The 12,448-nt window shown below is 49.7% G+C and overlaps 1 long non-coding RNA gene across 1 annotated transcript in view; it reads right to left on the reverse strand.

Annotated features, from left to right (window-relative positions):
• The window catches only part of LOC144145255 (uncharacterized), a 175,446-nt gene extending 163,514 nt beyond the window's left edge, over positions 1-11,932 (reverse strand). The window contains exon 1 of the long non-coding RNA XR_013317460.1: positions 11,257-11,932. This is a non-coding gene — a long non-coding RNA (uncharacterized LOC144145255). The remainder of the gene's footprint in view (positions 1-11,256) is intronic.
• Between the last annotated feature and the right edge of the window lie 516 nt (positions 11,933-12,448).

Below are 12,448 nucleotides of genomic sequence, written 5' to 3' on the forward strand. Positions count from 1 at the left end.
AAGCAGTCGAAAAAAATGAAGAGCGGTGTAGTTCTCGTGTTCAGGAAACGGTACAGATTGGCCCAGTTGGTTTCACTAGCACTGATCTACCCAGATACGAGAGGATTTGTTATGTTCCCGTCCATCCTGTAAAAAGAAAAAGGAAGCAGGGAGTGCGCTTGGTCGCGCCTGCTTCTGTACAAAAAAATCAACTACCCCTCTATCGAAACGACAATGATGGGGGAACACCAAGCTTTCCAAAATCAAGTCTAATTCTTATCGGAACAGTTTATACACTACGATTGTGCTTTCTTGTGCTTTGCCGATACGGGCATTACATGGCTTTTCCTATAGCGTTCAACCATTGTCGTAGTTGGACAGAGTTGTGCATTTTTGTCCAATTTTGCACGTCCTTGCACCCCTCGCCAAATCCAAACCTCTCCGACAATGATGGAATGGCTGCCAACGTGTTAGGCCGACATCACTACAAGTGTAATGTTAGGGGGAGCATTCGGGCCACCCATAAAGGTTTGCAGGTGGGACCGCCAGGGATGTCCAATGCCTCCTCTATTGTTCGCGCTCTGTCTGGCACCGCTCTACCGAATGAGCGCCACTTCCAGCTCGATCAGGGGACTGGTGCTCGGGAACAAAAAACTCCGCGTTCTAGCGTATGCGGACGACATCGCCGTGGTCTGCACATCACGATCCTAGGTGAGCGAGGTCGGGGAGCTAGCACATCACTCTGCCATTTCTCCGGAGTGGAACTAAACCTCGCCAAGTCGTAGGGCTCTTGGTTGGGCGAGTGGGAATCCAAGCACCTCAGCCTTTGCGACGAACGCTGGACGGATGCAATCGACTGCTACTTGGGTGCAAACATGGCCCTAGGGGAAGTCAGTGCAGCCAGATGGCGACCTAAGCTAACGGCTGCGGATTCCAAGTTGCAACCTTGGCGTCACATAGCCTTCGTCGCCAGAGCTCACGTTTGCAACGTTGTCGTCTACCCTGCTGCCCTATATTCGGTGGGACTCACCTCCATCGACACGAAATCAGTGGAAAAGTTCCACCGACAGCGGTCAGTCTTTGACTGGTTTTCCTCTTACGATCCTACGGGGCGCACAAATCTCGTGCGGGCTCTAGATGCCGGGGACCTGGGTCTTGTCCGCGTGGAGATGAAGCTTACAGGCCAACGATTTATATACTTGAGACCAGCCCAACTCTTTTTCTCCGTGGCGTGCTCCTGCCCATCGGCGCAGCCCACATAGCAAAGCGGCTGGTCACAACAGTCCAACTGCCCCATGGCGTTCGAGCCGCCCCTAGAGGGACATCGCAGGCGCTGTCACCCTGCTAGGACAACAATTCTCGTGGGACTATCTCCTTACGGTTTACCCCGTCGGTTATACCACTACCTTCCCGCAAAGATCCACCCCTCCCCCCCTCGACCTTTCTACCGACAACCACCAGTCGAGGCGGCTAAGCGGGGCGTACTGGCACTGAAACGGATCATGTGCCTGCCGATTCCGACCGTAGTTTCAAAAACTTTTTCTCCCGGTTCCACTGCGGGGTGCTACCGGTGGAACCACGGCAGGAGGAGCGTGGCTTCCTCTTGCCGCACGGTGCAGGCTGCTCCTTGTGTGGGAGGCTGGAGACGGCGGATCACGTGTTCCTAGAATGCAACAGAGGGCGTTACTTCTGGCACGAGGTGCAGTGTTTTTCCGGTGTCCGCTGGGACATAGACTGGTCCGATCTCCGCTATTTAGACGTCCTGACAGAACAATCAGTGCTCAGGGAACGCGTGCTCGCACTAGGCCTACACTCACTATGGCGAGCGCGAGTATATGCGGTGGAGTGTATGCTTCCTTCCCTAAGCCAGCGTGGAGGCATTTCGTCCAGAAGATGGAATGGGCTGTGAGTGTGCTCGGGGCACCCGACTCGGACACTGAACTGTGCAAGGCCCTTGAGCGCTGCTGCCGTGAGACGGTAGCCTTCAAAACAAAGGAAGTAGAACGCTTTCAGTGGCTATGGACCAGTAACCAGCCAGGTCACAACGGAGCCCAACCCTCTTTGCGTTCTTCCCCCGTAAAACTGCTCCCAATACTGTCTGAGTGTGATTACGCTTAACTAGACGAACACGCCAGTACGGAACGTGTTGCAAACATCCCGTTTTCTCGTTAAAGGTTACTTTCTCCATTCACGTTCACCATTCTTCCCCACCACTCCGTCTTACTTTGGACGCAAACTAAATCAGCACAAACAAAGAATAGGGAAATAAAATTTTTATAAAGAAGTTGCAGCAAGCGGCATCTTTACCTAAACCAGTCTGTATGTCACAGTATGCATCGGAATGTACAGCCATGTGTTCTTTCTCTGTATATTGAATATTTATTACGCAAATTAATGTGTTTTTGTTTAAAGAAAGCCTCACCGGAGTGGCGAAATTGGATAGACGTCGGCTTCACGAGGGTCCCAGGTTCCACTCTGACCACGGGAAGCGTTTTAAGTTTTCTTCCATTCACCCACGCCCATATTCATCGCCAAAGAAAGTTGGCTTTCCTGCAGCGCGTTTTGGGTGCACTACAGAAGGCACCAGTGAAAAACTGAAAGCTTCGCTTCAAAAGCGATCGCATCAAAACTTGTCCCGTTTGGAGATCGGAGACGGCGTGAATGGCTGAAAGCGCTCTTATGCCCTGCGTGACCAATACGCCGAGTGTGCGGTCTTGTTTCTGTTTTTCAGCGCCGAAGAGAACAGAACAGACGAATAGAAACAACAAAAAATACGCAATACTACTTGTTACATACCCGTGTCGCGTTGTACATTAAAAAGAAACAGCGAAAAGCTCAGTTAGCCACTAAACATAACTTTTACGCTGTTCCAAAGCCGGTTCAGAGCCCTCACCTATCTGGACGTGTTCGCCATTCACTCCAATCGGCAACAGGGTCAGTCCTTCCCAGCAAAGCCCCGGGGACTCGACTAACCCGATAACCTGGACAGCCACCACGTCATATTGCTCAGAAGTACTTTCCAACAGAGCCACCGCGTAATGGGCGCGGGGCGGGGCAATAAGCTGCGGCTAGAAATGACGCGCTTGCGACATGATGGCGCCACTCACCTTTTTTTGCTCTCCCGACCGACTCGGTCAGTCGGGGATCCACAACGCGCACCACCCCATGCGAGAAAATCAAATTAAGCGCGCGTCGCTGCGTTGTTCGGACGCAGCGGTCGTATTGACACGGGTCTATGCAATATGTACGAGCCGGCCTGCGGTGGGTGCGATCCCACTGGCCACTGTCCGCCGCGCTACCTAGCGGAGAAGAGACACGGTCCGCGGCACCTAGCACGCGCTGCTTACGCAACGAGAGCCTTCAATCACGACGATCCGGCGACTTCCTAATTCTGCACGGAGGTCATCCATAATGCAGGCCGAGCCGCGGTTGTGCCTAATTCGATTTCGACCGCCTCCGCCGCCTTCTTCTCCCAGGTGGCCTAGTTACCGCTGCGGGGACGACGCAGCGTCAGGGCGGCCCGCGCGAGCCCCGTAATTGGCAGAATGCGAGCGCGAACCACGAGGAAGCGCTTCTCGGGTGCTGAGATACCGACAGAGCGTGACGTAGCCGCAACAAGTTCTTATCTCCAAACTTATCTTCAAACTTGCTACGTCAACTGTGGAGCAGCCGGAAACGAACTCGCCGGCACTGTATCTGATAGTAAGCGAACACGTGTATGCACGTATACTTTGTACTGAAAGTCATGCATATAAAAGCTACCGTTACCCCAACGACGACCTCTCGACCTCCTTTTCCTCTAGCGGCCGTGCTCCAACATCTGCTCTCCAGCGATGTATTTTCTTTACCGGAACGTTAACGAAGGAGAGCGTCAAAGAGAGTTTTAGCACTCCGTATGCTCCGCCTGTGCCGTAGTTACCGTGTGGACCGGGGCCCGACTGCGCTGCGTGCGCAGGCATGGCGAGGGGCGCGAACCTCACCGTAGCGAATGCGCGGGCATGGTGAGGGCTGGCCGCGGAACTAATCCCCTCTACAGAAACAAATGGGCAAGTTCCCAAACGGGTCCAGTTTAACACGGTCACCACGGAACAGACGCAGCAGACGGAGTGCTAAAACTCTCTAATAAAGTATACGGAAGACGATCCGTGGCTTCATTAAAAACAAATACTGTGGGTTGTATGATATGGATGTGGTTTTCTGTAATTACTGTGTTGATCAGGGACAACAGAAAGTTTAATAAAGTGCTTATAGCTCGATAAGTAAATGGGTCTTCTTGTGTGTAGTGCATGTTGTAGTAAACCATAGACGAGTTATCCTTGCTTCCACAGATGGATGCATTGAGAGGCACAGCGTATAAGTCATGAGATAAGTGAGGGAAATGGAGCTTGCTTTGGAGGCTTACACGTGAACCAATGATTCCCCTGCTTTAAACTAAATAGATAGGTTCATATAGGCCCCCTGCACCGGACACAGGCCACTGGGAGCGCAGCATTTCTCCCGATAAAGCTGCCTGTAGCTGCCTGCCTGCAGCATTTCTCCCCCTAAAGCTGGGGCAGATGGGGAATGCAAATTGCTTAAATCCGGTTCAACGCAAGAGAGGGCGCCACCGAATCAGCGGGCGCATATTGCTCCTCCCACCGACGCTTCAACGCTGCCCAACTAGCGCGCGCCGTTGAAGCACAGGTGGGAATACACCTATACACTGAATGGTTAGCGCCTCACCAGGTTTCACGATAGTGAAAGATGGCCCCGGATTTTGATGCTGCTGATCGCTCGGCCTGAACTGGTGGTTAGAACTACATGCTCTTCAGAGCGCTTGCTTCAATTATTGAACTGTCACGAAATAATACTGGAACAGCCGTGATTAATTCCAATTAAGTACAAAAGTATATGTGTATATGGGACCAAATAGTAAATGCATGTTACCACCACGAGGGATGCAAGGAGCCGTGGGGCGTTACAGGCTCCGTGAAGTGCAATCACTGGTTTATATGTATAAAGCAGATACAGCGGCATTTTTTTCATCTACAACCTGATTTCTCGGCTACAATATGGGCGACTAACATCATGTCATCTGAACCAGTTAAAGCTGTTCGTTCATCTCGGTTTTGTTATTGTGATGTTACCCTTTATGTGTCTTCTTTGTGTGGGCGCCCGGCGCTTGACTCGTGATGATCATGGCTGTTGATATCTGGGGCAGGGCGCCGGCAGGCGCCTTACGTGAATTGAATGTTACTAACAGAGGCCGTGACGAGCCTGGCATCTTTCACTAGGAATGACACCCCGAACCAACAGGATATAGAAAATGGTACTGCTGCTTGTGAAGCATTTAACATCAGCGCAACGTGCCTATGAAATGTGAGGGGTTCTTCTAAAAATTAATGTAGAACGAACGAAAAGTCCTATATCCTTGTATTTTCAGGGATATCCATCAGAGATAGAATGCGGAAAGCACTGACTGAGTACGGCGGGCGTACCTTTCAGGTAGATTCCACGTGTGGCGCATGGTTTGAGGAACTTGACATTATGGATGTTGTCACCGTCTGCACTACGGTGCTAAGGCCTTACAGCAGTGGTTCTCAAATGGGCGAACCCCAGGAAGTCCGCAAGAGCATTTGAGGGGTCCGCGAGGCCTCCCTCAAAACTTTTTCCCCCGCCCTTCTTTTCTCGATTTTGCCAGCACTTGCTTTCGCTGCAGAAAGGTGACTTCACCGCATTACATGTACGGTTAGCTTCTCCGTGTAGCCCATATTTTAACATCGGTTTTTTGCGCATCACGCCAGCTGTGATAAGGAAAAAACAGACATAGAAAAGGGAGCATACAGGTGCTTGGAACACATTTGAATTCAAGAGCGAATTGTGTAACATTACGACGCGCGTCGTCGTTAACGTCAAGCAGAAAAGGCGGGCATTGGATAAGTGCGAGGGCAACGTAAGGTGCAAGTGCAAATTGTTTGGCATCATGGACACCGATCAACATATGTTCTTTCGTGGGGTCCCCCATCGCTTTTGCAAGCCCAAAAAGGGTCCCCGGGGCAGTCATGGCTGAGAACCAGTGCCTTACAGAACTGCGTGATCAAACGTCACCGGACTTCACCAGCAAGACAGCGCATGCGCAGTACGGAAACGTAGCACCTGCGCATGCACACTCTTGTCGATGCAGCCAACGTAATCTATAGGGGGCACTGTAAATCAGCCACGTGAGGTTATAGCGCCCCACTGGCAATGGGGCTTCCCCATCGTGAAGGCTCAGTTCAAGGCACCGTTTCTTAAACTTGAGTCAACGCAATGTTCCATATCTGACCGGCGGCGTGAATAAAAGATAGGCACAGGCAAGCGTGAAAGCTTATGCACATATGCTCGCATTCCGGAATACGTTCCCAGCGGGCCAAGTTTTCGTTTTTTACTAAAGTTGCTTCCTTTTTCTAAACTACCATCGCGCATGTGTGCCATAGAGTTAAAAAAATTCAGATTCCTTTCCAAGTCTGGTTTTTATGCACGAGATCACTATGATTGTCGGGCACAATGACGAAAGCGTGCGGGGAGTTGAACGGCCGAAGCGTCCGTGATTGAGTTGCTATGCAGATATTGCCTCGGCGGGACACCGGCGTCGCTTTCTCGCCGCAGGCGGAAAGCTAATATTGAATCCTTTTGTTTGCCCAAGGCCGGCAAATTCTGGGTCAGTTTTGTCTGCCCTTAGGGCAATGACGCACTGTTTTTGGCGACTAAAGACCCGCATGCGTACATTGGACTCCGTCGCAGCGTTTGTATACGATCCATGTATTTTAACATGAAGCCGTTACTCGGGCCGGGCCTCTCCTACGAAAGTACAAAATATTCTTTCACAGCTCAAAACCTGCTAGTGTTAAGTAGGCGTTTTACCAAGTGTTTAAAGCTTTGGGCGGCCGTTCTCGGAGACGTTAGCGAAAGAACCCTTCATTTTGTGGGTGGTTCAGTAGAAAAAAAAATTGCGAAAAAAAATGGCGCACATTGATCTCTGATGAAATGACGTAGGATGAAGCTGTTAGCACACTAAATCAGTACCTACAGGAGAATGGGTAGTGAGTGTTCCGGTCGGGTATAGACGAGTTCCAAAAACAATTAAGCGTGTTCTGGGTGCAACCAGTTTTTTTAAAGCGAAGCTTTATTGTCGACACTGATGCGGTTGTACGTTAATACGTCTTCCAGGAAAGCCAGCCTTCTCTGATGATGATGATCATCAATAATCTTGGGTGAAGCGAAAAAAAAAACGCTGCCTTTTGTCCCTCGGTCTCTCGGTCCCTGGCGGCGTTATGGAGCTGGCGTCTATCCGATTGCTTCATTTCAACATGGTCGAAGTGGCTTGTTACACGCAGACTAAAACCAAAAAAGGCATGACGAGAAGAATGGCGTTGCTCTGTGTGCCGTAAGATTGTTGGCCACAAGTCGTCAAGCCTAAAACTTCCAATTTTGAGGTTTAGAACGTTAGTCCTAACGTCACATCTTGGGGTTTAAACACCTCAAACCGGCACCCACTCAAAAAATTGCTCGCTGAACGCAAAGCAGCAGGTACCGATTCCCGCCGTACACCTCATACCCAAACGTTAGACGTACGGAGCGCGCACCCGATAGTTGCTGTGGGTATTATAGAAAAGAGGTGAATAGCACATACTCGCAGTGTGGGATTGGCCGACCAAAGAATCCATCACGAGGAAGCTTCCTGTCCACCAATCGTCGTAGTTAGACGCAGGGGTACATCATTTTTGTTCTTGCTGTTGCTTGGGATGGTGGTAAGAAAACGAATCGATATTTCAAAACTCCCTAATCCGAAACTTGAGGAATGCTGTTTGGAGCTTTGATTTTCCGTTATATTGACATAAAGCATTCGAGACAGGCAGTACCCTGGTGCCATCAGCCGCAGCGTAGAAACCTTCACTCAGGCAGGAGTATTCCCAATTATGGTAAAAGTGGGGCGTTAAGAGCATACCAACGAACTTCCCGGGGAATATACTACGGTAAGGTACTCTGGCGTCATCTTTTAGAGGGTGTTACGATTCAGCGCACCGATAGCCTGTGCGCGCGTGCTGAAAGTGTTGGTGTAGTGCGGGAAAGCTTCGTGCGCTTGGCAGCAAAGCTGCCCTCCTCAAACAAGCTCTGACACGCAGGAGCGCTTCCGCCGCACGGGCGCTTGCAGAGGTGACTCGCGGCCTCAGCAGTTGCAAAATGCAAAACAAACTGTTCCTCGTGTATAGACTTGAAACTGCCAGCGGGCGTCGCTCGTACAGATCTCTCCTCCCTCTCAGACTCAACGTGCGCCGCTACAGCCGCCATCATGAGACCGGGAAAGAGTGTTCGCGTGTGTCTGTACTCCTTTCGTGCCGCGTGCAAAGCACTATGAACGCTGAATGACCGTTGGCTATGACCGTTGGAATGACCGTTGGCTCCGGGTTATGAATACGCGTTTCCTCCGAGCGGAGATTGTTCGATCGGCAGGATCGCTTCTTGCTAGCGCTCTGTTCGAGTCATGCTGTAAGCTCGCCCCAAAGGGCGAGCTTACAGCATTGTTGCTGTTCATCTCCTGTCCTCCCTGTATCGTCGCCGTTAATCTCTCGCCATCCAGTAAAACAGTTTTCTTTCAGCTCTTTGTCGTCAACACCAAGGAAGCTGCTTCGGCTACCCACTCGTACACCACGCTACCACTACATGACGGAGGTGACGGAGCTCGGTTCGGGGACGCCTTCACCAATGTTACTAGAGTCACCGCTGCGGAGCATGCCTCGTGCGGCAGTCCGCTTTCGTCCTTACTCCTTCGCCATACTCTCCTTCCCCTCATTCCATTCAGAATTTTTGTCACGACATATATAGAGGCATTCCACGTTTTCAGAAGAACGTGATATCCTGATACAAAAATTCACACCCCCCTTTTCCGAGCAATACCCCCTCGACCTATTGAAATCGGACCCTTCCGCTCTTAAATGTGTGGCGAACTTCACTATTGCGAGTGGCCTGTTAAAGTCAGTGTGATGGGGCCTCGTACTGCGTGTGCCCGAACACAGACATAAGAGGTGAGCTGAAACTATGACTTGAGCGTGGAACAGTAATTTAAGAACCATAAACTTTACTTTGTTGATTTTCCCCTTACCGAATCCCTAACCAGGGACTTCGGCGTTCTCCTCAGTAACGCCTAAGGTTCATTTTGGAGCTCCCCCAAAGCGGGTGGCGGGCATTAAAATCTCCGGTGAGGATCCAAGGGCCTGGTGTGGTTTGGAAGATATGCTTCAGTCTGTGTCAATCAATGATAGCTAATGGGGATATGAAGGCACCGAGGAGCGTGAAAGAGAGAACAGGGCTCCAATAAAGTTTGTTGGCTTGCGAAGGCTAATTCATGACGGGGCCTAAATTATATTAACGCGGAGCCTCAAATGGCCTTTTGAATGGAAATTCCTGTGTCGGAGGCTACGGAAGCAGTGGCACGGCTTCGAAACCTACGTGACTGCGAAGCGTTCAATAGCGCGTGGTTTCTATTTATAAAACAGCGCTGCTAGGTGACGCCTGGGCATGCGTAAAGCCACGTGAAACGCAGAGAGTGCGGCGGCACTGCAAGCGCTGCTCGAAGTTCAGCAGCAGTGACACATCATCAATCAGGCATCGCAGTGGCCTCACCCAGCGATGCAGCAGTCACCAGCTATCTTGAACGCTCCTCCCGGCTGTAGAATTCTCGGCTATACCGTCCAAACGATTTCTGTCAACAGCCAACATGCTAACGTAGAAACTCAAACATAGACCGTACCGCATTAATGCCAAAACTCGAAAAACACAACCCCCAGCAATAAATAAATAAATAAATAAATAAATAAATAAATAAATAAATAAATAAATAAGGAAAAAAAAACTTCTATCGCAGCGAAAACACGAAAGAACACTCTCACTGATGTTTTCGCATTCAGAACTCGTAAGAAGCCAAAGGGGGAAAGAAAAGCTTGTAAGAAGCGGTTTGGCGCCCGCGGATTTGTTCGTTCATTTAAAAGGAGTCCCGCAGTTGTACATTTAGCCGCTTTAGAAATAAAGAAAAACACGGGTGTCGGGAAACCCTGATCAGAATAAACAAAATATTTCTAATCAGCAGCACAAAATGACTAATGGTCACAATCGCGCTCTCCAAATCACGTCGTGCTCCATACACATTAACTATTTGGGCACTTGGGCCCAGTCACAGACTGCAAGCGCCATCGCTCGGTGCTTGCCTGAGATGACTGAACCGCGCCAAATTCAAGTTTCGAGTAGTGATCCCTATGTGCACATAAATAAATGAAGAGGCCTGACAAAAAAAAAAAAAACGAACATTAGCCCCAAGGAATGCAGATAATTATGATTACGAACATTACAAAAAATGAAAGGGAAAATAATAGAGAAAAATCTTTTTGTCCTTCGCATATTGCTGATGGCATCCACCACGGGCGCGTAGGTCCGGTATAGCGGTCAGTGCCGTAAAACCGTTCTAGTTAATAATTTAACGTCGATGTAGATGTTAATGTCACTTTGAAAGGATTGAAGAAGCCGTAGAAGCATAAGGCCATTTTTTTGTTAGATTTATCAGATTAGTTTCAAAACAGGAATTTCTCTACTTCCCATACCTCAGCGAAACTGGACGCCACTCACTCGCATTTATTAAAAAAATATATTTTTTCCCATGCAATCACTCGCGCTCAAGCTCACCACTTGCTCTCGCTCGCACGTGCAGACAGACAGACAGACAGACAGACAGACAGACAGACAGACAGACAGACAGACAGACAGACAGACAGACAGAGAGCTGCTAAGAAAGGAGCTGTCTCCAAACGAAATCACGCAAAGCGACCGGACGTATGGTGCAATGACGTGGCACTCAAAGCCAAACTTCACCATGTCCCGGCGTCACCGGTGTTATCGCTAGCAATTCGCAAGGTATATATCTTTCATATATATCTGTATATGTAGAAGTTTCGGCAAAAGTTTGTGGGAGCAATTACCGACCGTAGCAGCCGGTTTTCGAATCGTCAACAATTCAGATGGCTTTGTTGCCGTTACAAAAACATACGAAGAACTGACACTGCTATTTGTTTTTATATGTAGGGTAATTAATCACAAACGCAGTCACGGAACAGACAGCGCAACAAGTTGCACAAAGTGCAGGCAGAAAAATCTCGCCAATTCCCTAACCCGTTCGCCGCGAGTATTGTGGCTGTTATTCATTTCCCATGAGTGGATTATTCACTGTTTCCATTCAGGGGAAAATGACGGTTAAAATAGTAAGCTTACCGGCAATCTTGGTTGGTTCCATGCTGATCCATCATTCGAGCCAATCGGCGGCACACAACTTCCGCAGTAAACTCCTTGTATCATCATCATCATTAGTCAACGCAGAAGTCCAAGAAGGTGTCCTCTCAGTCGCTCTTCACCTGCGGCGTCCCCCATCATCACTGTGACTGACACAAAAACCGACCTTACGCGCACTGCAGCCTCCGAAGCGGTAAATCTTTGTTGGGGCGGACTTGACAACCGACAACTAGTTTGGAAGTAGTAAACCTGACCGGTTTTCACTTTTTCAAGGCTTCATACAGCCGGTAATTCCTTTTCATCGAAGTTCAGGGGCAGCGAATACCGACGGAAACTGCGCAGAACCGCCGGCCGGTATCAGTCGTCGTTTAGTCCGCAGGAAACAGCCTGCTTCACGTGTCTGTCGCTAATAGACATTTCCGCACAACTCGCACGCCCCTCAAAAAAGGTATGCCTAGCGATCTAAGAGTCGTTTTCAAAGCAGACAATCAGACAACCCGAAATCCAATCACGGGAACGAGGGTATACTCCAAGTGCTCCAAGCGTCTCAGAGGCGCGGCAGCGTATCGTCTGCTAGCGAAGGCGACTGGCTGTCTAGACAGAGATGACGAAGCGTCTTTGTGCGGCGGGCGGCGCTCGTCTGGACGAAAGCGCAAGTTCACCACGTCATGGTATCGCCGGCGTTCTCGCAAGCAGCTCGCGAGCACTTGCATCTTAAAAGCACTGCAAGCATTGCAAGTCAATACAATAACCGTCCACGGCAACCATCCTCTCGTTGGGAATAAGAACAAATGGACGGCTCTTGACCTGCGTTTGGGAAAACCCCGAATGTAGTGATGAAGAATGACGGAAAAAAAAACGGCGTCGTTGTGTACCGATGAAAGCCATCGTGCGCGATGGTTACCGATATCAAGCATCGCTAAAAAGTTTTTATGGTTGGTCAATACAGTAGACCCTCGTTGATACTTAAAAAAAAAAACGCGGGGGAGAGACGTAATATCCGGGAAAACGTATGACCGATGCAGTGAAAAAAAAAAAAAATAACCGAGAGATGAACAAGAGCGTTCAATGGTCTTTTTTTTGCGAAGCAGTATGGGCCTCGCGCGCTGGTATGGTGGCGCTGCGTTTTGGAACTGGTGGCGCCATCTGGTAGATACGCGGTAAGTTTTTCTGA

Source organism: Haemaphysalis longicornis, unplaced genomic scaffold (assembly GCF_048455015.1).
Source record: "Haemaphysalis longicornis isolate Haplotype H1 unplaced genomic scaffold, Haemaphysalis longicornis Haplotype H1 scaffold_7, whole genome shotgun sequence".
NCBI classification, from domain to species: domain Eukaryota; kingdom Metazoa; phylum Arthropoda; class Arachnida; order Ixodida; family Ixodidae; genus Haemaphysalis; species Haemaphysalis longicornis.